This window comes from Dasypus novemcinctus, chromosome 14, assembly GCF_030445035.2.
Source record: "Dasypus novemcinctus isolate mDasNov1 chromosome 14, mDasNov1.1.hap2, whole genome shotgun sequence".
In the NCBI taxonomy this organism is placed as follows: Eukaryota; Metazoa; Chordata; class Mammalia; order Cingulata; family Dasypodidae; genus Dasypus; species Dasypus novemcinctus.
The window spans coordinates 4,292,296-4,319,124 of NC_080686.1; the positions used below are offsets into that span (position 1 = coordinate 4,292,296).

At 37.6% G+C, this 26,829-nt stretch overlaps 1 protein-coding gene across 3 annotated transcripts in view; it reads right to left on the reverse strand.

Annotated features, from left to right (window-relative positions):
* LOC101415337 (zinc finger protein 709-like) overlaps positions 1-26,829 on the reverse strand; it is a 196,515-nt gene that overhangs the window by 102,594 nt on the left and 67,092 nt on the right. The window lies entirely within an intron of this gene.

The following is a 26,829-nucleotide window of genomic DNA, read 5'->3' on the forward strand; positions in this document are numbered from 1 at the left end:
AGGAATATGAGGTGTGTTCAAGAGAAATAAGGGGAGGACTCCTTTCACAGGGTCAAGATGCTAGAGATATTGTTTTCTCTGGCTAATAAAGATGATACAATTACCTTCACTGTACTGATAAAAACATGACAATCCATGAATTATATTTATTAATTAGCCCATGATGTTCAGAGACTTAATTCGTCCCTGATTCCAAAATATAGGAAACCCTGACCAAAATCATATCTGGAATTGGGTTCTCACCACAAGAGGAAGCAGACCGGAATTTCTCAGTTATTACTGGTTTTTTCAATAGCCTTGGTTCTCTCACATGCATTTCTGTCTTCTGGATTTTCACTTCCTTCCTGTTCTACCATGAACCTAACCTGATATTCTGTCCTAAAAGATGTTAGTTATTCCATATGTGATAGCTAACAATGCAACCCCTTCAACAATGAGTTCTATACCTCACCCCAGTGTTTTTGGAAATCAACTAAGAAACTTAGGAATATATATTATTAAAAGTAAAAAAAAAAGAATATATACTATTATGGGGTTGATAAGATCTAGGATTAACTTAGCCATTTGTACCACAAGTCCAGAAGAAAATGATTGTATTCAACATGTTTGGAGAATTGCACGTTTTTAATAATTTAATCTCAGCAACCCAATAGATAAAGGTTAATTTACTCATTTAACAAATGTACCAAATAGAGGTTCAGAGAGCTGAAGTAATAAGACAAACTTATATTGCCAGAAAAAGACACACCTGGATTTAAATTTTATCTTCCTATATCCCAATTTCAAATATCTTAAGAGTTGTACAACAAAGTATTATATGGAATGTCACCTCTCATTTAAATATCAGATCATTACCCTGTTGTCAAAACTTCCTCTTCATATAGTTTGTTACAATTAAACCCATGAACAGGTTCTTGTGTCACAAGGACAACTCAATTGCATTGAACCAACTTCCCAAACATTAGCTTCTACCTCATGTAATATTTACTGCCAAACGTATTCCAAGCATACATATTTCAGAATGTTTCCTGATTGCTGTATTTACCCTATGTGACAATAAATATCTCACTATTTTTCACATCTGCCCACACAGGAGGTGATTCTGCTTTCCTGTCATGTTTATTACTGCCTGTGACACAGCACATAACTAAACTCTTGCTTTATGACTAAATACAAAATCACAACTCCTAGTGTTTTCAAATATACCTGGGAAAAAGGTTATATCTTGATAATTGAGTTATTCTTCCATCTTCCATAATCACCTCAAATCCCATAGTTTGAATATCACATATTCTCACATTTCACATTTTTACAAGATGAGATTAACATCATGATAGCCAGGTAAATGACATAGTTTTTAAAAAGTCACCTCAACTTAACATCATAATGCCTAGTTTTCCTGCATTCAAACCCATTATTTTCTCCTCTCTCATTTAAGAACCTTGTCAACTAAGTCAAATATCTCCAACCTAATTCTGGTTTTTGAAATCTCTCCTTTCAAAATCACCTCATAATTTAGTCTTACTGTTTCTCTTCCCTTATCAATCCAAAAGCCCTATCCCTATTTCATCTTTTGTGGAAACAATCTATGTGAACACTTTTATCCTTTTCTCACACAGCCCTAAATGATGAGTTAATAACATCACAGACTTCATCTTGAGTAATTCATGCTACCATTCCAATAAACTTCTCATGAATAAATCAAATGTGTGTGTTTCAGTCTATTACTTGGAAGTAAAGAAAAATTGGACCTTTTTTAAAACTTTCTTTTTCTTACACTCTGTAGCAGGTTGATATGGTTATGAATTCCCAAAATAGATACTGGATTATGTTTGTAATCTGGTCTGTACCTGGGCATGATTAAGTTATGATTAGGGCTTTGGTTGGGCCACATCATTAGAGAGTTGAGTTTCCATCCCTTGGTGAGTGGGGACTCAGACAAAAGACATGGCAAAGGACTGAGTTGGAGAGTTTTTGATGTTGGAGCTTTGATGTTAGAGTTTGATGCTAGAGCCTTAAACTGGAGCCCCAGGAAGTAAGCACACAGAGGAAAGAGAAGCAAGCCCCAGAAAGAGAGGAACCCTGAGTCCAGGAAGAAACAAGTCTGGGAAAGTGAGGAACCCTGAACCCAGAAAGAAGCAAGACCATGGAAGGGAGGAACCCAGGAAGCCTGAACCTTCAGAGACATCAGTAGACATTTTGCCCAACACGTGAAAATAGTTTGGTGAGAGAAGTAACTTATGCATAATGGCCTGGTATCTGCGAGCTCCTACCCCAAATAAAAACCCTTTATAAAAACCAACCAATTTCTGGTATTTTACAGCTGCACACCTTTGGCTAACTAATAAACACTCCTAAGACATGTCAGGCCCCTGAGTATATTCAAGCTATTCTAGTCACTCCTTCCTTTTGTGTTCTGCATGGCATTTCTCAAACAATATTATTAGAACAACTCAAGGATGAATTGTAGCCACCTTTCTCTGCCATTTCTGTACACTATTCTGACAATATCAGACCCCCAATCAATTGCTTTAATTTATTCTACTGTTGGCTCTAAAATGACACTATATATCTCTGTTTTCATAGATAGAGGCAAAAAGTCAAATATGACACTGCCACCACCATGATCCAAGAAATCTAAAATAAATTCTCTTCTTTTAAAGCTTAGTCTCTGATTAAACTAGATGTCAATCAAGATTAATGTTATCAAAGTATGCCACCACTTTAATGAAATATTTCCCTTCAAATTAAGTAATTTTAAGTTAGGACTTCTCCAGGCATCCAAAGATTGAATAAGATTTTGTCACTCAGAAAAACACAAATACATTCATGTTAGGTATTATTTCAGCACAGAACACTATACAGCCTTCATTTCCATGGAAATACCCTCAAACAGTTTCTCCCATCATAGTCGTGTTTCTTTACTTTTGTCATTTCCTCAGAGATTTCTACCTTGACCCCAACCTAACGGACTTTTTGACCTTTCGATATCTTAAATTACAATTCTACTATTCCTTCAGATCACTCACATAATTATTCATTGTACATTTGTTTTTGCTTGTTCATATTTTGGTCTTTCCCCCTGGTCTAACTGCATAAACCCTTCCTTGAATGGTAATAGATTAAATTAATTTCCATTTGAAAATGATCAAATAACTGTAAATCCAGAAATATTGTATAGCCACAATGAGTTAACCTGGCCTCACAAAGCCTGGCCCAACTGCTTGCAGTAAAATTAAATAATACATTCTGATTAAAATTATTTACAAAATAAATTAGGACTCTCCCACCTGGTGAAAATTCTCTCCCTTATTAAAGAGAACCCAAATGGAATGCGAATACAAGGACTCCAAACCTTCATGAGGCTGCTTTAACATGTGTAGTTCAGAGCTTCTTTCTCTCTAGAAAAAGCAGTTTTGATGGCAGAGTCTATTTTATGGAGTGGATAACATAATTAGTTCTATAATTCAAAAGAAACATCTTGACTAACTCAGATGTTAGTCAAGATAAATCTACTTAAGGCACACCTTGTGTCATTCACTTCCTTCTAAACCTCTCAAAACCAACCTCCCTGCATTTTTCAAAGATACCCCACACATTTATGGATTTTGGTTGTCCTGGGTATTATAGCAACTATACCAAGAAGATTTTTACTAATCTGTATCTCTGAGAAGAAATGAAATCTACAAATATTTTCTCAGTCCTCCACGTGACTCTATATGAGTAGAAATATTTGTGCTGAAAAATATACAAGGAAATTTTTAATTGTTCTAGAGTGTGTATATTTTACTATCAAGCAAGGTCAAGGCTATCCAGGATAGGTCTCATTATGTCAGATCTACCTTCAAACTTCAAAGGAAATAATTAAATTTCCCAAAAGAAATAATTGTTTCATTGTTGGTTTCCATATGAATATTTATCTTAAAGAATTTTTAAAACGAAATTATTAATGCATGCTTGTATATGCTTTAATGGTACATTCAGTTTATTTTGAGTTTTAACAAAGTTTACTATTTTAGTAGTGTTAAATAATTACTAGCACTAGGAACTTGCTCCAGAATATATTTTTCCTTTATGCCCATTTAGAACCATTTCTGTAATCAGAGCTGCATCTTTTTTAAAAATTTTATCTCTCCTTCCCTCATTATCTGCTCTCTGTGTCCATTCACTGTGTTCTTCTGTGTCCGCTTGCATTCTTGTAAGTGGCACCAGGAATCTGTGCCTCTTTTTGTTGCATCATCTTGCTTCATCAGCTCTCCAAGTGTACACTGCCACTCCTGGGTGGGCTGCACTTTTCATGCAGGGCAGCTCTCCTTGTGGGGATACACTTCTTGTGCGTGGGGCTCCCCTATGCAGGGGTCACCCCTGCAGGGCACAACAGTCCTTGTGTGCATCAGCACTGAGCATGGGCCAGCTCATCACACAGGTCAGGAGACCCTGGGTTTGAACCCTGGACCTCCCATATGGTAGGTGGATACTCTATCAGTTGAGACAAATCTGCTTCCCAGAGCTGCATCTTATATTTTAAGGCACTAGGCCTACTGAATATAATTAAGGACTATGCATTGCTTGATATCAGAATACCCAGTTTGCAACATGATTGTATAATCCATCCCTCAGATGAGTGGTTCCCATAAGCATAGATCTTTATGAAAAAGAAGGCAATGTCACATTTCTCAAAAAAAAAAAAAAAAAGTAACTTCTAGCAGGTATTAGCAGACCAATATGCTTTTTTTCTTTTATTTTTAATCATCAAGACATATAAAAGCAAGCAATTGTAGCAACCAGGTAATCTTAATACTTTATGGACCACGGACTTTAGTGCACAAATTAAAACCTACTAGTAGTACCAGTAAACTATAACATTAAGGGAGCAAATACACTAAAGCAAAACAAGAACATAAGAACAAAATCATTCTGATAATATTTGTCAGTCATTTCCACTTCTTTCTTTTAAGATAATCCAATTAATGAAAGAAATTGAGAGAAGTAACCTTCTTATTCTCTCACAATCTTTATTTTTTCACTGTAGTCTCTCTAGAGCAGGCTTGACTCAAAGACCTTTGAAAAGGTGTGGAGGCTAGATGTCATCCCCTGATTATGATCTCACTTTGCCTAGTACTAATTTTCTAGAGTTAGTAGCAATCATATGAGTTGAATACAAAATTATCCAGATATATCATGAAAAATAGAACACATTAAGTCTGTAGAGAAAAGCACAGTATTTCCATTTTAGGCACAGATATTTATATACAAATACATATTTTGACATTTTAAAAATTCACTCTACTGAAATTAAAATAATTGCATTTCATTACTTTTGTATCATGCATTTCAGGTAATCAATTATTTCATTTTTATGGTTTTTTAAATATAATCCTATGTGTTTTTAGCCTACTTTCAGTAGCAAGTTTAAAATGTACATAAAATCTAACAAGCACCATAGGGTACACATAAAGTGTCCACAGGAAAGCACATAGAACTGTCTAGTTTGATATTAACTATACCTCTTAGTTCCTCTTTGTAAATAAAAAAATTTAAACATGAATGCTTCACTAAATCTATTATCTTTATCACCATGAAAATTAGAGACCCAAGGATGCTTAATTTTAATGTTAAAAAGAGAAAAACACTAGAGAAACTCGCTAGCCCATTCCCAGAGAGCTCAACTTAATGATTAACTTTCTCTGTTGCAAACCAGTATAAAAGCTGTAAGAAAACCCCTCAACAAGGAGGCCAATTTGAGATTGGTTAGATCTGCTCTCTTCCACTGGCCAATAAAGCCACTTTTCCTTCCTAACCTAGTTCAGTGTGTCTATTATGCTATGCCAAGCACCAAGTCCACAGATCCTTCTGATCACTGTCAATTCCATGCAATATTTTTTTAAAGAAAGTGATTCTTTTTAAAAAAATATGAGTATGCTGGAAGACAACTCTGAGCTAGCCATCTCCAAAAGCATAGAGTCATTCTAGCAAGTAAAACACACAATCTGGCACTATGGATTTTAAGAGCAGTTAAGATGAGACAATTTAAAGGAAAAAATTCAAGGTAATTTGTTATATGATCTAGATTTATCTCATTTTTTGGAGATAGGAAATCACTCATAGAAATACCAATATTTTTGAAGAATAACAGCAAAGTTTCTTTATTGAGCAATTGTGTGACAGGTAATTTCATTCAATTAGGTTTGGATTATTAAAGAAGAGCTATATTTTCAAAAGGTGATGAGTCCATCTAAGCTACTGATGATAAAACAATGAGAATCTCAGTGCAGAATATATTTTCAGGTCTGGGACTCAGATGTGATATTTGGACAGGAATGTGTAAGTTCAGTATCCATAAATGATAAATAAATCAAAGCAATGGAAGATATTGCCTAGATAGATAGAAATAAAGGAAGATTGGGACTATGTTCTAATGAGTTTCAACATTTAATATTTCAGAAATAGCATGAAAATATGTAATATGGGGAAATAAAAAATCCAAGAGAATGTTGCGACCTAGGAGACCAGGACAGAAATGGATGATAGGAGGTAATCAGGGAATTTTTTAGGGATTCTTATAAGTTGAAAGTGCTTTCAGTAGTTTCATTGAAATGGATGCAAGCTGTTAAGCTTATTTACTTATTGGAAAAGGCTAGCTCTATTTGCATTCCCTTTGTATGTGGAAAATATTTATTAACTCCAATGAGTGATCCATTCCAGGGAGAAAACCATGATTGCATAGACTGCAGATACCAGACTTATTCAGAGTTTCACTTAATGAGATACATTCTGTTCACTTTGATTTGTTTTACAAGATAATTAAGAAATTAAAATCCTCTTCTTATGATGGAAAATGAAGAGGTAAGGCCATTGAGAATGATTCAAAGGCTACTTTGTTAATTCATCCAATAGATACTTTATAGTTCATGCTTTGTAACAGGAAATATGCAAAGTAAGTCCAGGAGCTACATCAAGGAACCAGGCATACTGGTTCTGTATGAACAGTTTGAATTCTCTCAAGGAAGACTGGGATTAAAAATTAAATGAAGCATTCTGTGAAGATGGTGTCTGAGTAGGCAGACAGGGCTCAGATCTTTCACAAAAACAATGGAGAAAGACCAAATATTTTCCAAGGGACTGCTTTGGGGCTCAGCAGATCAGGCCAGTGTTACGAAACTCCAGGAAGTTGAGGTCAGAAAGATGAACAACACAAAACAACAAATATGAGTTACCAAAACCCACAGTAGCTGGGAAGGTCTCCCCTTCAACACTCCAAAAGTATTAGACGGGTAAAACCAAGGTCTCACTGTAGCCAACTGAGAGGGGCACAGACATATTCCTCCCTGTAAGCTGTTACAAGGGAAAAGGGAGAGTCGGGGGGCTTCTCTTCCTTGAATCTGGCAAGCAGAGTCTGCTTTGCATTTCAGCTCTACCAGACAAAAATAAAACTAAGTGGAGAGTGAAACACCTCCATGAAAAGGTATACTTATGAGTGCCATCTGCTTGCTGGTCTGGAAATTGCATGGACAAAACTGTTTTTGGGTTTCACTGCACCCTAACTCCTGGAAGAAAATCTGCACACCATTAGTGAGTTCGTGGCATGAATTTGATAATGTAAGCTGGGCAGTTTTAAAAACTTAAAATGAAATGAACCATATCTCAAAGAAGAGCTATCAAAAAAAAAAGGGAAGAAAGAAATTGGCCATAAGAGTAAATTCACCAACATATTCAGATGCCTAGACATCAGCAAAAAAAATTACAAGCCAAACTAGAAAACAGGAAGAGATGGCCCAGCCAAAGGAACAAATCAAATATCCTGAAGAGATACAGGACCAAAGAAAATTAATCAGTGATAATCACACAACTCTCCTTTATCAATTCAAAGAATTGAAAAAAATATGACAAAGGAGAAAAAGGAAATTATGAAAACAATGGATGAACATAAAGAACAATTTGAAAACCTGCAAAGAAAAGTAATAGAGCTTAAGGGGAATGAAAGACATGATGGATGAGATTAAAAATATATTAGAGACACATAAGAGCAGATTTGAATTGCTTGAAGACAGAATTAGTGATTTTGAAGGCAGAACATCTGAATTGAAAAATATAGGAGAACAGAAAAATGTAATAGGGAATTGAAAGAAAAGAAATGCACAAACATACACATTATCAGTGTCCCAGAAAAAGAGAATGCGAAAGGCACAATAAGCATATTTGAAGAAATAATGAACAAAAACTTCCCATCTCTTATGAAAGACAGAAAAAAATCAATATCCAAGTACAACACACCCAAAACAGAATAAATCTGCATAGACATATCCTGAGACACCTACTATTCATAATGACAAATATCAGAGATAAAGAGAGAATTCTGAAAGCAAGAATAGAAAAGAAAAGCATCACTTAAAAGGGAATCTCAATTAGATTAAGTGATGACCTCTCATAAAACCCATGGAAGTGAGAAGAAAGTGGGATGATGTATTTAAGGAATTGAAAGAGAAAAAATGCCAGCCAAGAAATCTGTATTCATCAAAACTATTCTTCAAAAATAATGGTGAGTTCAAAGTCTTCACAGATAAAAACAAACAAAATGTTACCAAAAGAAGAGAATGACAAAAGATACTAAAGGGAGTGCTGCAATCTGAAAGGAAAAGATAAGGACAAGAGACTTGGAGAGGAGTGGAATATAGAAATGAAAATTAAGAAGGGTAAATTAAAAGGTAAAATTTCAGACAAAAGATATGACAAGAGATAGCTGAAGGACAAAATGGATGAAGTAAGTAATGTCTTTACAATAACAGCATTGAATGCTAATGGCTTGAACTCTCCAATCAAAAGACACACACTGGTAGAATGGATTAAAAAAATATAAGTCATCTATATATTGTCTGCAAGAGTCTCATCTGAGACATAAGGACGCAGTAGGTAAAAATTGAAAGGGTCGAATTCCCAAACAACACCCCTCCATCAACATGATGTATGGGACCCCTGTTTGATGTTATGCATGCTTGCTTTGTAAGTTCACAACTTTTACTATACACTTAATTGTTTATGTATATTCATATATAAATGATATAAAGATAACAATCAGATTGGTTAGGGGAAAATACTTTGTTTAGTAGTAATATTTTGACAATGCTCTTTAATCATTAGTTAAAAAGGTTTAAAAACAATGGAAGTTATTGGTGGTAGGGTTAGATGTTGTGTTTGTTTTGTAAGTTCACAACTATTATACACTTATTGTTAATGTATGTTTATGTATGAGTGATATATTTCAATTAAAAATATATTTTAAAAAATTGAAAGGGTGGAAAAAGATATTCCATGACAATAGTAACCAAAAAAAAGCTAAAGTAATACTAATATTAGACAAAATAGATTTTAAGTGTGATGATTATAAAGGGTGGAGAAAGCCATTATATGCTGATAAAAGGGTAACTCACCAAGAAGAATAAACTATACTAAATATTTAGGCACCTAAACTGAGTGCCCCAGGATATATGTGACACATGGTGGCAAAACAGGAGGGAGAAATAGATGTCTGTACAATAATAGTTAGAGACTTCAATACACCACTCTCAGTATTGGAAAGAACATCTGGACAGAAGATAAATAAAGAAACAAAGATCATGAATAATACGAAAAATAAACTAGGTCTAACAGACATCTATAAAGCACTGCATCTGAAAACAGCAGGATATATATTCTTTACAAGCATTCATGCATCATTCTCCCAGATAGATAATATGTTGGTTCATAAGACAAGTCTCAGGAAATTGAAAAAAAAATGAAATTACACAAAATAACTTGATGATAACAGAATGAAGCTGGAAAGCAGTAATGGGCAGAAAAAGGGAAAATTCATAAATATATGGAGATTAAAAATTACATTCTTAAATAATCAGTGAGTCAAAGAAATTTCAAGACAATTGTGCAAATATCTTCAGATACATGAAAAATAAGGACCAAACATATCAAAACCTCTAGGACACAGCAAACAGTGCTGAGAGGGAAATAGCCCTTAATGCTTACATTTACAAAGAAGAGGCTTTCTCTACCTAGAAGAGCCCACACCAAATCTCAATGTGTATTTCCATCCTCCTCTCCAATTTCTCAGGAAACTGTTATTTTCCTCCACTTCCCAATAAACTCTTTTTACTGCCCTAATTCAACTGGCACGTTCTTAAATTCTTTTATGCAACATAGCCAAGAACCTAGAAGAATCCAACACTTCCCTCGCTTCATTTGGTCAGCCACTGCCAGGAAAGGCAAGTGGTATTCCCCACTCTGCCAGACTGGTGAGTTTTAATTAAGGCCTGTCTGTGTGCTCTTTCGGTTCTGCCTTTTTAAAGTAATTACTACATAGGTTCCCATGGGAAAAAAAAGTCTGTCCAGACTTCTGGCTCCCTCTTCAGAGGTGGCAGGGGCAAGCCCCCATGCCAAGTAGATCCAAGGAAATTCTAGTAGTGGGCGAAATCACCCTTGAGAGTTGACTGAGCATGTGGCCTACTAAGTTGAGCAGGAGTCTGCTAGGAGTTTATCAGGCTGTCTCTATGAGTTCTTTTTCATTAGGAGGGACTTTTGCCTACCATTTTAAAGGGATTATTGGAAAGGTTTCCACAGGACATAAACTTAGTCTGCCCAGACTTCTGGAATCCTGTTGAGTAGGACTGAGCCTCCATGCCACATAGATCCAAGGAAGTTCTGGCAGGTGAAAAAGTCCTTGTGACCTGACTGTGCATGTGGCCTAAGTGAAGAAGGAGTCCACTGGGTGTTTACCTGGCCCTCTCTGTAAGTTCAGAATGGCTATCACCCATTGTATCATTTCCTTAGACCACTAGTTAACTCCTTCTAACTAGAAATGCCTTTAATCTTCCAACTACTGCTGTCCTTATTTTGGGTGTGTGAGATGGTTTAGAAAACCTTAGAAACTGAAAATGTATTTGTTACCAAGGCATGAGTCCCACCCTTGGTAGTTCCCCCAAGCTGCTTTCTGGCAAGTCACAAGATAATTGGTCTCTAGTGTTTTTTAATGGGCTTATAATGTTGGGTTTAGCTACAGAACTCAGACTCTGGGAGTCACCATGGGATGCGTTCACTCATGGCTAACTCCCAGGATCTCCGAAAAGTAGGAAAAAGTGAGTCCCTAGCCAGGCCCTTTCTTAGGGTCAGCCTAGCTTGGGGCTTCAGCCTGGGAACTGGACCAAGATGGTCCCAAGATCTCTAAAGTTCTGGGGATGCCAGTGACATAAAGATCCCAATCCCCAGAATGCTCCACAATTTTCAGGATGCTGACTCAACTAGCAATCCATTCAGTCAGGTCTAGTGGTGGAGTGCTAATCAGACTGATGAATACATTTATCCTCCCCTAGGGCAATGGATTCCAGGATTCCAGGACACCCCTCCATTGGTGTGCCTTCTCAGAAACTGAGACAATCTGCCAACTGATAGTCTAAAAGAGGCAAATCTTTTGTGCTACACCATGTGGCTGCACGATAGTTGACAGTGGGCTCTATATGGGACCCTGAATTCCAGTTAAGCCTGTGTAAGAGAGGAGAGGACAAACTGATCTTAGGGCCAGAGACCACATGATCATGTCTTCATAAAGGGAAGAGAAAATGCACTGAGTCAAAGGTTCCTGACTATTCCTAGCTCCCTACCTATTCCCTTGTAACCCTCCAATCCTTCCAGTGAAAGACCCTTTGCAGGGACTTACCCCTTGCCAGGAGGAAACGAATAGGATATAATCCCCAGAGCAGCCCAATTCATGTCTTATAAGGCAGGGCTTCTCTGGACCACTTAGCTCCATACTTAGCAACTGCCCAAGGGTTTTCCTAGAGGAACTAAGCATGAGGTTTGTGTGATAGAAAGATACTGGGAGTTTTGCATCTAGGTGATTCTAAAACCAAGTCTTTCCCTAAGAAAAGTAAGTATAAAATTTTCTCTTCTGGTCTAATATGCACTTGCTTTAACTTTGTTAGTCTGCTCATTCCTAGGAACTCATAAATCAGATTTGGTGTTTGCCTGTTACAAATTGGATACCAATGAAAAGTAACCTAAAAATGAGACTTTAAATGTCAATACTATCTTACAATTGGATCTGATGTATAATTCACAAGTGGAATTAACTCAACTACTGGAAAAGCAGAAAAACTTAACAAAGTTGTTACTAATAAATTGGTTTAGTTCCTTACTTAATAAATAAAAGTGCCCAAATTTTTTAAAGTGGAAACTGTAACTAAGATAATTATAAATGCCTTTATATTATAAAATAGCAGAAGGGTAATATCTGAAATTGCTATAACTGGCTGGATTTAGCCTATAACTTACTATTGTGATGGTAATTCTAAACTAAGTTTACCTTAGTTTAAGGTTACCCCATGTCTTGCCACAACCTTGCTTTAGCTCACCAGTCTCAGGTCACCCACAGATTTCAGCTGTTGGATGGAAATTATAAGCTGAGTTTATCTTTATTTATGGTTACTTCAGGTCTAGCCAAACCTTTGCATTTGCTTATGATGATTTCATGACAACTTCTGCCCTCTGTGGCTCAAGGGAAAGCAAACTTAGGACACCCCTGTGTCTCCTCTCCTTCCACTGGTATTAGTAACCCTACTTTCTCTTAAGACTCCTGGTATTTGCTGCCCAGCAGAATTCTTGACCCTCAGTTTGAATGTCCACTCTTCTAGTCCAGCAGCTAAGAACTAGGGAGAGGGGCTCCCACCTTGAGTGTTGATGTTCCTAAAATCAGCAGGACATGAGAAAAACCAGTTTCCCTGAGGGTTTAATGATCTCAGTGAGTATATACTGGAATTAGTACTTTTCATCCAAGGTCTGTCAGTGTGAAAAAGGGAAATAAAACTCTGAAGTAAGTGGAAATATAAACTGACCTTGAATAAAAGAGGGAAATGGCAAAGACAGATGAGTTTATATAGCTAAGAGTGTTCCAAAAAGAATTGGGAGGTCATCAGAGGGGCCACACTTACGCACATCTCAGCAGGACCTCAGAGAGAGCCAAACTAGATACAATCATAGGTGCCGGTTCTCCTGAAGGCTATGGAGATCCATAGGGCATATGGTCTTGGCAGACGGATTTGGAGTTCTGTGCCATGTCAGAGGGTCCTACTTTGGAATTTGTGATGGAGCTGGACTCAGATGTGACCTTCCTACACAAGCCTCTTCTGTCACTTTTACTGAACTTGTGGTTGGTGCTAGGGATAGTGCATACTCAGGGGACTGTCCATGTGCCAGTTGGGCTCTGAGCCTCAGCAGAGTTGTGACTCATCTCTGGTTCATTCAATTTACCCAGGTCAGCTAACAGGGAGGTGAAGATGGTCAACCACCACACCAGGAAATCAAGAGTGCCAACAACAACTGCAAGCAGAGGAATTACATCCATCATCCATGTGGAATCTAAGCCCCCTCTTGATCTAGAGGTGGAGTGGACATCACCATCCCAGGGTCCACAGAATGAATAAAATATGGGTTAGAGTGGACTTACTGATATTCTACTATAAAACTATTGTGACTAGTAATAAAAGAAATTGTAGCATTGAGGTGGAAAAAAAATAAAGCACTGGGACCATTTTGGTTATGAGCCAATAATTAAAGAATGAAATTCTTGTATAAAACTGCATGGTCACAGTACAAATTAGAGTAATTAAGAATAGACTTCAAAGAAGTCTTTTAAATGTTATTTTACAGTTAAACTTATTTTGTAAAGGAATGATAGTTTCAAGAAAATTTAGTGCGTTGTATTTTTGTGGCTATTTGTGTCTGCCAATTTGCTCAGTGTACATCTCTATACATACGGATGGTAATATCAAATTAACAAATGAAAATTCTTAAAAGAGATCTATTCAAATTATAAAATTAAATATGTATTTATATATGTGAATAAGTATTCCTGGAGCCCAACTTAGGCTAAGCAGGATGGAAAAGTTATATAGAAGTTTGAATATACAAACAAATGGGAAAGGGAAATACATTTTCCTAAGATCTTTGACCTACCCAACCCCCAAGGACTTCTTTTTGCAAAATACCTAAGGAATGGATTAGGTGTAACAGATTAAAACTGTATCTTCTAGGCTGTAGAATTAAGAATCAGCTTGCTCTGTAATTCCCCAATTTAAACCTACCAGCTTTAAATTAAGGGTGGTTAATAATCTAATTACATTTCAATAAGTAAAGGAAAAGTCCTTGAAAACTATGGAAATATCTTTTAAAACAAATAATTATATTCAAGAACCTAGCAGTCAGTATTTTAAGATTATTCACATGTTTAGAATTTTACTGAAGGAAAGAGGTTTTAGCCTCCTATAAAGGGAGGAGAAAGCATATTCTTTGTATAAACTAAAATAGTTTCAATTTTATTTAGCTTGAGTGTAATTTCCCAAGATTTATAGGATACCAATTAAATAAACATTATATGTATTAAATTTTTAACATCATGAAACTTGTATGCTCATGTTTAATGAAATTAAGTTAAAGAAGGAAATGTACATCTGCCCTCTCTTAAATGGATAAATTTCTTTGGTTATTAATTGTAATTTAATAAGCTTGTTTAAAGGTATAGGAACTTCTACTTATAAAAGGTTTGTGAAAGCATCTTCTAAAGTGAAGCATTTAAATAGCTAATTGTGGGAAGCCATTATTAATTAGGAACTTGCCTTGAAACACAGTGCTGTGTGTTTTTCCCCCCCTCTTCCCCGCCCATTGTGATGTTTAGTAACCTGATAATTTAAAATATAGTCTTAACTTTAAAAAAAAAATAAAGTGGTGGTAAGGAAAGATAACCTTGATTCCATTGGGACTCAGTTTAAAGAAAATAACAGAGAAAGTAGATTTTCTGGTGCTATTAAAATAAAAACACCATAATTAATGTACTCTTGGTAAAGGTGTAAAAGTAAAAAGCAAAGTACAGTTAAATTCATCTGTAATGTTATACATTGCACTGAAGTGTTTAGAAAGTGTTCAGAAATTAAAAGATAGACTTCAGTATCATCAAACTCTCATGTACATTTAAACCAGGCCTTCCATACTGCATTTTGCCTCTCCATTTGAGTTATTAGATAGGTTGGTCACTGACCCCTAAAACAATAAAAGTACCCATTACATCTCTGAACATGCTCTTGAAGTGGATGGAGAGTATGAGGCAGTTTCAGACTCCTTCAGTAACCAGCACTGGCTTAATTTGGCCAGATGTAAATGGACATTGCCTCCAGACTACCTCCGTTTCATAGTGCTGAAGGGTGCTATGCACAAGGCTGGTGATATATTGAGGCCTACATTTCTAGCTTTTCTCTGAGGTCAACCGTGCTGCAGCATGCTGTGTGAAGAGCTTACCAAGTGGAGCAATGATTACGAGTGATGTAAGTAGACCTTAAACACAATTAGCATTATGGCCTGCTCCATGGAGAGATAACAATTATGGTATTGCATATCTGGAGCTTAGATCTAATAACTGCAGCTCAAAGAGAAACTTAAGCATTGATGAGTGTATCAATTAGCATTAAGATCTTCTATTCTAGATCATATGTAGAGGGAAATTGAACATGTTAAAAGTTCTGGTATATTTAATTCATTTTCTAAGTAATTAATGAATGTGCCTATAAAACAAAAGAATGGCTCTCTTAAGCACCGTCTTTATTTTGCTTGCCATATCCTGACTTGTTATTGCCTATACTGTCTTAGGGAGTTTATGATTAGGGTAGTGCCTCTCTTCTTATCTCTCCCAGCTGTTCTAACAATAATCACTGCTGTGGGAACTGGGGGTGGCAGTTTGTACCCAAAACCAGCAGGTCTACCTCAATCTCTCCCTAGAATTAACCAATAGCATAAAAGAACTCAAGGAAGAATGCTGTTTCCCATCAACTTTGGGAGGATACAGCCTCTGAAAGCATATGGATTTTCTCACATTTGTGGTCTAGTGTGTCATGGCTCATCCCTTTTTTGGGCCTGCTCATCACCATCCTCTTTATCCTTTTAGTGGGACAATGTATCTTCAAAATTCTAATTAATTTTATTTTTTACAGAATCAATGCCTTATTAGTTATGTGGGAATTTCATCTTTTCCAATCAGGGTGCTGGACCTATCTCCCCTCAACTTCAATAGAATGGCCAGAAGGGTTTATGCCCTGTCAGGCAGGGATAGCTGCCCTAAGCAGCAGGAAGTAACTACAGAAGAATGACCATCACCCCTCAGCACCACCTTAAGAATAAGCACATGAACTCTTTGAGGTGGGAGTTGAGGCAGGTTATTACAGGGAAATGAGATGAACCACAGCATGGCCAGCATGTTGAGGCAACATGCCAACAGACAACATGCCTACAAGACCCCACCAATATCTTGACCTTAAACTTGAGGTCCCTGTTTCTTTTCCTGGGACCAGATATTCCAAACAGTCCACACAATTGGTCCCCACTATTGGTGGGGTAGCCAGTGTCAGCTGGGGCCCATCCCCTTGAAATTAGGGGAGGGGTAATCAATAGTTTAATAAGGGTAATCACAAAAACCAGATTACTCTTTCTGCCTACAGGAGCCTACACCAAATCTTGGTGCAAATTTCCATTCTTTTCTCCCATTTCTCAGCAAGCTCTGTTCATTCCCCCATTTTCCAACAAACTCTTTCTATTGGCCTAAAAAAGAGATGAAAGAGGGGAATGCATGTAGCTCAAGTGGTTGAGCACCTGCTTCCTGTATACTAGGTCCTGGGCTTGATCCTTGGTACCTCCTCAAAACAAATCAAAACAAAAGAAAAAACAACTCTCATTGGGGAGTGGAAATAGCTCAGTGGTTGAATGCCTGCTTCCAAAGAACAAGTTCCTGGGTTTAATCCCAAGTACCTCCTCAAAAAAAAAAAAAAAAAAAAAGAGCTAAAACTGAAAATCTAACTGTACCTTGGAAGAGAAAAAGAACATTCCTAAATCAAACTAATCCAAAAGAAAGAAATAGTTAAGAGCAGAAATAGATGAAATAAAACTACAGAGAATATCTACAAAGCCAAAAGTTGATTCTTTGAAAAGATCAACAAAACCAACAAACCCTTAGTTAGATGACAAAAAAAGAATATGCGAATAAAATCACAAATGACAGGGGGTCATTAAAACTGGCACATCAAGTAGTAGAGATCATGAGAGGATACTTTAAAAAACAATAAATCAAAAAAACTATATAATGTAGGTGAGGTGGACAAATTCCTAGAAAAACACTGATCGCCTTCAATGACATTAGAGGAAATAGAAGACCTTAACCAATCACAAGTGAAGAGATTGAAGCAGTTATCAAAATATTGCCCCAGATGAAAAGCCATGGGCCAAATGGGCTTCTGAGTTGAATTCTACCATTTATTCAAAGACAATCAAATACCAGTCTTGCCCAAGCTCTTCCAAAAATTTGAACAGGAATGAGGGCTAGGAAACTCACTCTATGAAGCTAACATCACCCTAACACCAAAACCAGAAAAAAATATATATTATGAAAAAAGAAAATGACAGACCAATATCTCTAATGAATATAGATGCAAAAATTCTCAACAAAATATTTGCAAAGAGAATCCAAAAGCACATTAAAAGAATAGTATAACATGATCAACTGGGTTTTACACCAGGTAAGCAAAGGTGTTTCAACACAAAAAAATTAATGGAATAAATCACATTGATAAATTGAAGAGTAAAAATCACTTGATCCAACCCAACCCCACAACACCCTACCTACTCAAAGACGAGCACCACTGAATCCAATCACGTTATTGCACTACTGCCATGTCCATCCACTTCACACCTACACCCTTCCACCTTACATGGATAGTCCAACCCAAATCCTACCTTACTCTCTCTCATGCACCAGCATGACAAAACTCATCACAGCACTGCACCATTCTCACTCTCCTTCACTGGCCAAACACACACTTCCACTTTATCATAGATTTTTCCCATATGAGCATTAATTCACAAAGCTCTACTCCCTTTCTGTCTCTTGTTAACCTTCCAGGCTCTAACTCTGTAAATCTGTTCAACTTACTTAATTCACATCAGTGAGGTAATGTAACATTCACTGAACATAAGTACTTCAAGATTCATCCATGTTATCCCTTGTGTTAATACTGTAGTCCTTCTTAGAGCTGAGTAATATTCCATTGTATGTATATACCAATTTGCTTATCCATTAATCTGCTGAAGAACATTTGGGTTGCTTCCAACTTTTGGCAATAATAATGCCACTATCAACATTCATGTGCATATATCTTTTCACGTTCCTGCTTTCAATTCTTCTGCGTGTATATCTGCAGTTGAGTGTGCTGGATCATATGGAAGTTCTATAGTTATCTTTCTGAGGAACCATCAAACTGTCATCCATAACGGCTGCACAATTCTACATTCCCACGAGCAATGGATAAGTGTTCCCTTTCTTCCACATCCTCTCCAACACTGGTAGCCCTCTATCTTTTTAATAGCCACAAGTCAAATGGGTGTAAGATGATATCTCATTGTAGTTCAGATTTGCATTTGTGTTTATTTAAATCTCTTGCCCAATTTTTAAATGGTTTGTCTTTTTATATTTGAGATGTAGGGTTTCTTTTTATGTACTGGCTATTAGGCCCCTATAGGGTAGATTGTTCCCAAATATTTTCCAATTCTTTAAAAAATCTTGTGGTAATTTTATTGGGATTGCATTAAACCTGTAAATCAGTTTGGGTAGGATAGACATCTTGATGTTTAGACTTATACATGAAGAGGGACTATTCTTCCATTTATTTAAGTGTTCTTTGACTTCCTGTAACAATGTTGTGTAGTTTTCAGCATACAATTTCTTTATTTCCTTAGGTGAGTTTATTCCAGGAAATTTGATTCTTTTAGTTACTATTCTAAATGAAATTTTTTCTTGATTTCCTCCTCAGATTGCTCATTATTGGTGTACAAAAATGCTATTCATTTTTAAATGTTGACCTCTTACATTGCCAGTTTACTGAATCATTGATGAGCTCTAGAAGCTTTGATATAGATCTCTCAGGGCTTTCTATGTTTTGGATTATTATAAGCAAATAGTGAAATTCTGACTTCTTTCCAATTTGGAAGCTTTTTATGTAATTCTTGCCTAAGTGCTTGAACACAATGCTAAATAAGGGGGGTGACAGTGGGTAACCTTGTCTGGTTCCAGATCTTAGAAAGCTACCCATGGAAATGGGAGTGTTGGGGAATAGGAATGTTCTATTGACAAAAATGGCAGGGGAAGATTATTGGTGTAAGGTGTTGGATATGGTGGGTATATGGGACAGAGTATATGGGAACCTGGGGCAAGATTCTATGGAATATGCTGGTGCTCAGCTTGTCATAGTGTGTTAAATCAGTGGGTGGAGACCCACACAATAAACAAGAAAATATTAAATTCCCATCCTGAGGAGTCCTGTATATTCTAAATTAGAGGGACAATTCCATCAGAATAGAGGGAGTGCCTAATAAAAGAAAACAGACCAATATGTTAAGCTGTCAATATTACTGCAAGTAACTATGATCCTTGTTCTTCAAAAAGTGAAATTAGTGGTTACCATAGATTCCATAGGGAGGGGGAAAGAAGAATAAAACAGAATATAGAGCATTTTTAGGGCATTAGAATTATTCTGCATAATCTTTCAGGCCATTTTAAATTTCATCAAAATCCATAAAATTGTACAGTCCAAAATGCAAATATAGGGTAAACAGAAGGAATTCCCTTTCCTTGAACTCCCTGCAGAAGGGCTGGGGTGGAGGGGAGGGCCATATTGGTTGATGGCCCACTCCAGCAAGATAGAGACTGGTACCAAGTGCAGTCTGCTACAAAAGAATGTTAATGGCTCCAACCCTTAATTTACTGTTCTGGGAAACCCATAGGTAAAAACTCACTGTTAATCATTCCATAAGGAATGTATTAGTTGGCCCCCACTCTGTGCTGTCCAGCCCTATATAAGCTTTGTTTCCCCATTGTATGGGTGTGGCCACTGCCTGACAGCCATCATCAGAACATGTAAATAAAATGGCATGGCTGCTGCTTACCTTATGACTTCTGTATGGATTCTTTGGAATAGCAAACCTATTTGGTCAGTCTTCTCAGGCTTGACCCTTCTGTGTTACAATTGGCATAGGTGGCAGTTGTTCCAGAGAATCCCATTAGGGATAAGGGAGTTGAAAACATGCCAGCCAACCCAGATACTATAGTGGAGATCCATCATTACACGGGGGAGTCCGCTGTGGGTTGGACCCCAGGGTGGTTGAGCACCTCTATGTGGTATGAGCCTGCCCAGGTGAAAGATGACTGAGGACCCAAGAGGGAGTTGGGGAATGCCCCATACACTCCCACTGGATTCGTGCAGTTAAAGAGTAAAGGAAAATTTTATTAAGAAAGAGCAACGTGCAGTGGCTGCAGCTCTTACATGGCCCTTCTCCCTTGACTTGCATGATAGTACTAACAAGCCCTTAGCAACCAAACCAAAGGGAAAGTGAGCGGAGAAAGTTTAGAGTTGGACTGGAATCTGACTGGTGCAGGTGGTTCATAGTGAGAATTTAACTAAGAAATCAAAGGAAGTACAAGTACATGTGCAGACAAAGGCCTGTACGTATGCTTGGGTTAAAGGAAAGAAGTATTATAACTAGAAAGGAATTTGCAGACTTCCACCTCTGCCTTAGTAGCTGATCTCTATGAACAACTAGATAAGATGGAGATAGGAACTCAGATGTAGAAATTATAGAAGCATCTTTAAATCATGATATACTGCTTGTGCAAAAGAAGGCCAAATCATAGACACAACATCCTGCACAAGCCGAAGTGCTAAATAAGGCAATGGCCAGTGAAGTCATGCTTGTAAGAAAACATTTTGCTAAAGAGTTAACTAAAATAAAGAAAAATGCTAGCAGCTTTTGTAAGCCTGCAATTAAAAATACAGTACAAAACTGAAAGCTCACACTTGTGTAAACTGTAGAAAAGTTTGAATGGGATGTTACTTTGACAATGTTTTGAGTCACATTTTATTTTGATCAGAATTTTTATCAAGGTGTTAAGAAACTTTCAGCTTTGATTCAATAGCTTACTCCTTAACTTTGAGCTAAGTGTACACCTAAAGCATGGTAATCCATTTCATCTGTTTTAAATGTCTGTTTGCCTCAACTGCTATAATAGAGCTTAATTGCATTTGTACTGCTCGAGTATCCCTAACTGGTTGCTGATTACTAATAAAAGTGTTTCTAAAAACTAGCTTGTACATTACAGGCAGCATAGATTCCAGAAGGAATCTTAAAAGCGGTAAAATCAGAGATGTGAAATGATGGACGGCTTGGAGACAGCCATGCAAACAGCAACAATCCCCCAAGTGCCATGGCAAAGACTAAAAAAGAAGGAAGGTCCAACAATGAGCCCTTAATACTAATGACTATGCTTGTGAGCCTGTGCACCTGAAATAAGAACAAGGCCTAGAGCTGTAGGGTGCCTAAGAGTTCCCTCCTGAGAGCCTCCGTGTTGCTCAAATGTGGCCAGTCTCGAAGCCAAACTCAGCATGTAAATGCGTTGCCTTCCCCCCAGCGTGGGACATGACTCCCGGGGATGAGCCTCCCTGGTGTAGAGGGATTACTACCAAGTACCAGATGATGATGTAACTAGAAAATGACCTTGAATAAAAGGGTCAACTTGGACCAGCAGAATATCTCAATCTACATATAATACCAGGAGTTAAAAATGCTTTTTGACCTGAATCAAGGGGGAAATGGAAAAGACAAATGAGTTTATATGGCTATGAGTCTCCAAAAAGAGCCAAGAGGTTATCAGAGGGGTTGCCCTTATGCACACCTAAGCAGAGTCCCAGAGACAGATAAAGTAGATAAAACCTCAGGTATTGGTTCTTCAGGGCTACAGAGACCACAGGTTCTATAGTCATGGCAGATGGAGTTCAATGCCATGTCAGTTGGCCCTACTGTGGAATTTGTGTTTCTGTGTGATGGAGCTGGATTCAGATGTGATCTTTGTTCACAAGCCTCTCCTGTTACTTTTACTGGAACTGTAGTTGGTGCTGGGGTTTAATATATACCCAGGGGACCTGAATCTCTGGACTGATCATGTGATAGCCATGCCCTGAGCCTCAACTGACTTGCAGCACCTACACTCTGGTTTATTGGAATTACCCCACTCAGCTAACATGGAGGTGAAGAAGGTCAACCACCACACCATGGAGCCACGAGTGCCTACAACTGAAAGCAGGAGGATTGCATCCAGCATTCATGTGAAATCTAAGCCCCCTCTTGTTACAGATGTGGAGTGGACACAACCACAGGATGGAGGAATAGAGTATGGATTAGAGTGGACTTACTGATAATCTATTCATGAACTATTATGATTAGTAATCGAAGAAAATGTGGCCTTGCTGTGGAGAAAGTGGTCATGGTGGCTGCTGGGGGTAGGGAATGGGAGGAAGAGATGAGATGCAGAGGCATTTTCGGGACTTGGAGTTGTCCTGGTGATGCTGTAGGGACAGTTACCGGACACTGTATGTCCTCCCATGGCCCACTGGGTGGAACGTGGTAGAGTGTGGACTATGATGTGGACCATTGACCATGAGGTGCAGCGGTGCTCTGAGATGTATTCACCAAATGCAATGAATGTCTCATAATGATGGAGGAGATTGTTGTTATGGGGGGAGGAGTGGGGTGAGGCGGGTGGGGGGTATATGGGGACCTCATATTTTTTTAATGAAATATTAAAAAAATAAAGACAAAAAAATAAACTTTAGGTTTTTGTTGGTGTTTGGTAACTCTTTTTGTGTGTTTGTTCAGTGTGTGTGTGTGTATATATATATATTTAAAATTTTATTTATTCCCTACCACCACCACGTCTGCTTTCTGTGTCCAATTCACTGTGTTCTTCTGTATCTGCTTGTATTCTCATCAGGCAGCACTGGGGATCTGTCTCTTTGTTGCATCATCATGCTGTGTCAAGCTCTCCATGTGTGTGGCATCACTCCTGGGTGGACTGCAGTTTCATGTGGGGCAGCTCTCCTTGAACAGGGGCCACTCCTTGTGTGGGGGGCACCCTTATGTGGAAGCATACCTGCAAAGGCCGGCACTCCTTGTGCACAGCAGCACTGCACATGGGACAGCTCATCACATGAGCCAGGGGGCCCTGGATATCGAACCTTTGGGCCTTCTATATGGTAGACATATGTTCTATCTGTTGAGCCACATTCACTTCCCTCAGCATATATTTTGATATTCTGGATGGTAATATTAAATTGATAAATGAAATTCTTAAAAGAACTGTATTCAAGTGGCCAAAAAATTAAACTGCTTATATTAGTAAATAAGTATGGATGCTAATAAGATAAATTAACATTGTATGTGTTAAAACTTTAAAATGATGAAAATTTTAAGTTTTGACTAATGAAGTTACTGCAAACTTCTTCATTAAAAAATTGTTTCTGCCTAAATGGAGAAAAGAGTTTATTTTTCTTCACAGAATGGAATGAAGAGTGGGAGACTTGAATGGATATTGAAAGAAGTGAAAATTTTGTGGAAGTATTAACTAAAATTTGATGTTTGTTTAAGGGAGTGTGTTTTGCCCTAAGATAAAATGGCTGGCTTTCATAAAAAAAGAATGGAAAAATGTGGGGCAAAACTTGTAGAAGGTATTATAGGAGGTAGCATTAAGTAAAATGTTCTGTGCAAGTGAAATTTATCTTAAGTTGAAGTAATTATAGTCTATGTGGTTATGAATAGTTGCAAGGAGTTTGTGGAATCATTGTTTAAACTGAAATATTTAAATGGCTAATTCTAGGAAGTCATTATTAAACAGAAACTGAATAGATGTTAATAACAATAGGTAACAACAGGAAAACTTGTCAGAGGTCATGTCAATATGCATATTAACGTGGTAGTAGGGAGAAGGTAATCTTGATTCAGTTGGGAATCTTGGGCTTTCATAAAATAAGGGAGAAAGTAGTTTTTCCTGTACTGCTAAAATAAAATATCTAATTAATGTAATCATGGTAAAGGTGTAACAGTGAAAAGTAAAGTTATGAGATGGTTAAGTTCATTTGATATGTTATAAGCTGAATGAAAATGTTTAATTAAAAGGGATTCTTTAGCTCTCTGCTAATCAAATTTGAATGAGTAAAATGTTCATATGAATACTTAAGGAATGTATAAAATTCCTGAAATTTAACAATGTTTCAGCATAATATTAGATAAAAATATAATGTTGTTAATCATTGTTTTAATTATTTTTTTAAAAGGCATGTGTCACAGAAACAACCACTCAACCTGGAAATCAAGAGGTGGATGCTTTGGCTCATATTCATGTGATCTGTCCCACCTCCACTGAAGCAGCAGCTCTATGGCTACAGAAAGGGAGTGGCCATTGGGGTGTGCTGGGGTGGTGCATAACAATATATTATCATAAAAGTAACATTACTTCTGTATGCAGCAGTCCCAAATAATGATAGTTTTTTGCCAAAAAATTAATATCCAGTTTTATCACTATTACTTTGTTTTAGAACTTGCTAAGCCTTTCTTTAGTATCTCCTTAGGCAAGTCAAGCCAGCCTGCATTCACCTTCATGTGAGAAAAACAATAATGAATTTTGCACTGGTTTCTTCCCCAACGCTATGTGCATAGTCCCATCATTTGTCCTTGCCTGGTGGCAAAGAATCTAGCTGCTTGAAAAAAACTTGTTGCTGTAACCCCATTTCACTATACTGATATTATGTTAACCAGTAATTCTTTTCTCAGAATTAAAAGACCCATCAGAAACAATGAGATCTTATCCCACGAGTCTGGAATGGGCAAACAATGAGGCAAGCTGCAAGGTCCTGGCTGCTTTGTCAAATTCTTCAGTGTTGTTAAAGTATAATATTTTCCCACACCACAAACTCCGAAACAAGTAATGGCCTTTCTGGGGTTGTTGGGGGGTACTGAAGACCCTTCTTCCAAAATTTGGCTCAGATATTAAAGCCATTGTATGTGATAATTAGAAAGGTACATAGAAACGAGGGGAAAAAAAAAAAAAAAACAACCAGCAGGCTGCTTTTATTTAAAGAAAAAAAAAGGTAAAGAGGGCAATAACATAGGCTCAAGCTTTATGGGAATGGACCTGGAATTACCCTGTGAATTGGATGTGGCCAGCACCAATATTGGCTTTGGGTGGGGTCTGTGGCAGAGGCAACATTCTAAACAAATACCCCTTGGGTTTTAGTCACAATTGTGGATCATGAAGATCCAGAGCCATATGATTGAGACCCAAGCAGGAACATAGTGGCTCCACAGGAAAATGGACATCATGGCTACTGAACACTATGGCAGCACTTCCAGTTGCCTGTTACCATGAGCATCATGAACATCACCCATGAGTGTCCTTTGTACTGACTCCAATGACTATATCAGTCCCTTCCTGCTCTCAGAAGGGACAAGGTATGCTTTCACTGCTGCAGACACTGCAATGGGACTCCTGCAACCAGCCAGCTACTATTTGCTGCCTAGAAAATATAAGTGTCCTATATGGGATGACAGCCCAAATTGACAGTGACCAAGAGACTGTTTACCAGTCACCTCATGCAGTTTTAGACTATAGCCCAGGACATTGTTTGGCCTTTTTACTAAAAAAAAGGAATAGCCCTTTAATGAAACAGATAAAAGATTATAAGGAATCCTTACAACAATGGACTAAGTTTAAATTCAGCTCTATGGGCTGTACCACAGCTCCAGTTAAGATGCTAACAGCAGGACCATGCAGGCAGTGAGGTTGGGCCCTATAGCCCAAAAGGGGGAGTAATAATTGGTTGTTGCCTATGACTCAAATTATACAAACTGGGGAAACATGATGTCATTCTGACCATACTATTGGCCTATGCAGCCACACTGGTTGAGAATCTTAAATCCACAGGAAATAAAAGTCACCCAAAACATTATTATAAAACCAGTTAATAATGAGGTCTTCTATTCCCATTGAAATTCTACGTGTGTCAATGTGAACTCTTCTTGTGCCTAAACTGATTTTTTATTGTATTTTTTGAAGGCACAGATCACAAAAAAATGTTACATTAAAAAATATGAAGTACCCATATACCCATCCCCCCATACCCCACTCCTCCCACATCAACAACCTCTTTCATCATTGTGGCACATTCATTGCATTTGGTGACTACATGTTGGAGCACTGCTGCACCACATGGGTAATAGTTTACATTGCAGTATTTTTAATGTCACAAAAGTAAACTCAAAAAATTTGGAGAAAAAATATTGTATTAGAAACCTCCTCATAAAGTCTCCCTACCTCGTACTTTGTTGTCTACTAACAAAAGTGTTGCTTGTAAAATGTTAAGCCAGCATAATCTGCCCCTGTATTAAACAACAGAAAGAAATCTGTAGTATGTACTCAGTATCTTAGCAGTTGGGGGTAGACTTTCAATCTGTGCTGTTCACTTTTCTGCTCTTGTGGTATCTGGCTACAGTGTTCCAATTCTCTGACTGCTCATATATCATGGAAGACTAGCAGGCAGATTGTACAGTGGAAAGGGCATTGGGGTGGAACATAGGGTAAACAGAAGGAGTGCCTTTTCCTTGAACTACCTGCAGAAGGGCATGGATGGGGAGGACCATATTGGCTGGTATCCCATTCACCCTCAGCAGGGGAGAGATTCACACCAAGAGCACAGTCAGTCTGCTACAAAAGAAGGTTAACTACCCAAACCCTTGATTTACTGAGGTGGGAACCACCCATAGATAAGCACTCACTGTTAATCACTCCATAGGCTATGTATTAGCTAGCCCTTCTCTTCGCGTTGTTGTTGTCCTACCCTATATAAGCTGTGTCCCCACTGTATGGGTGTGGTC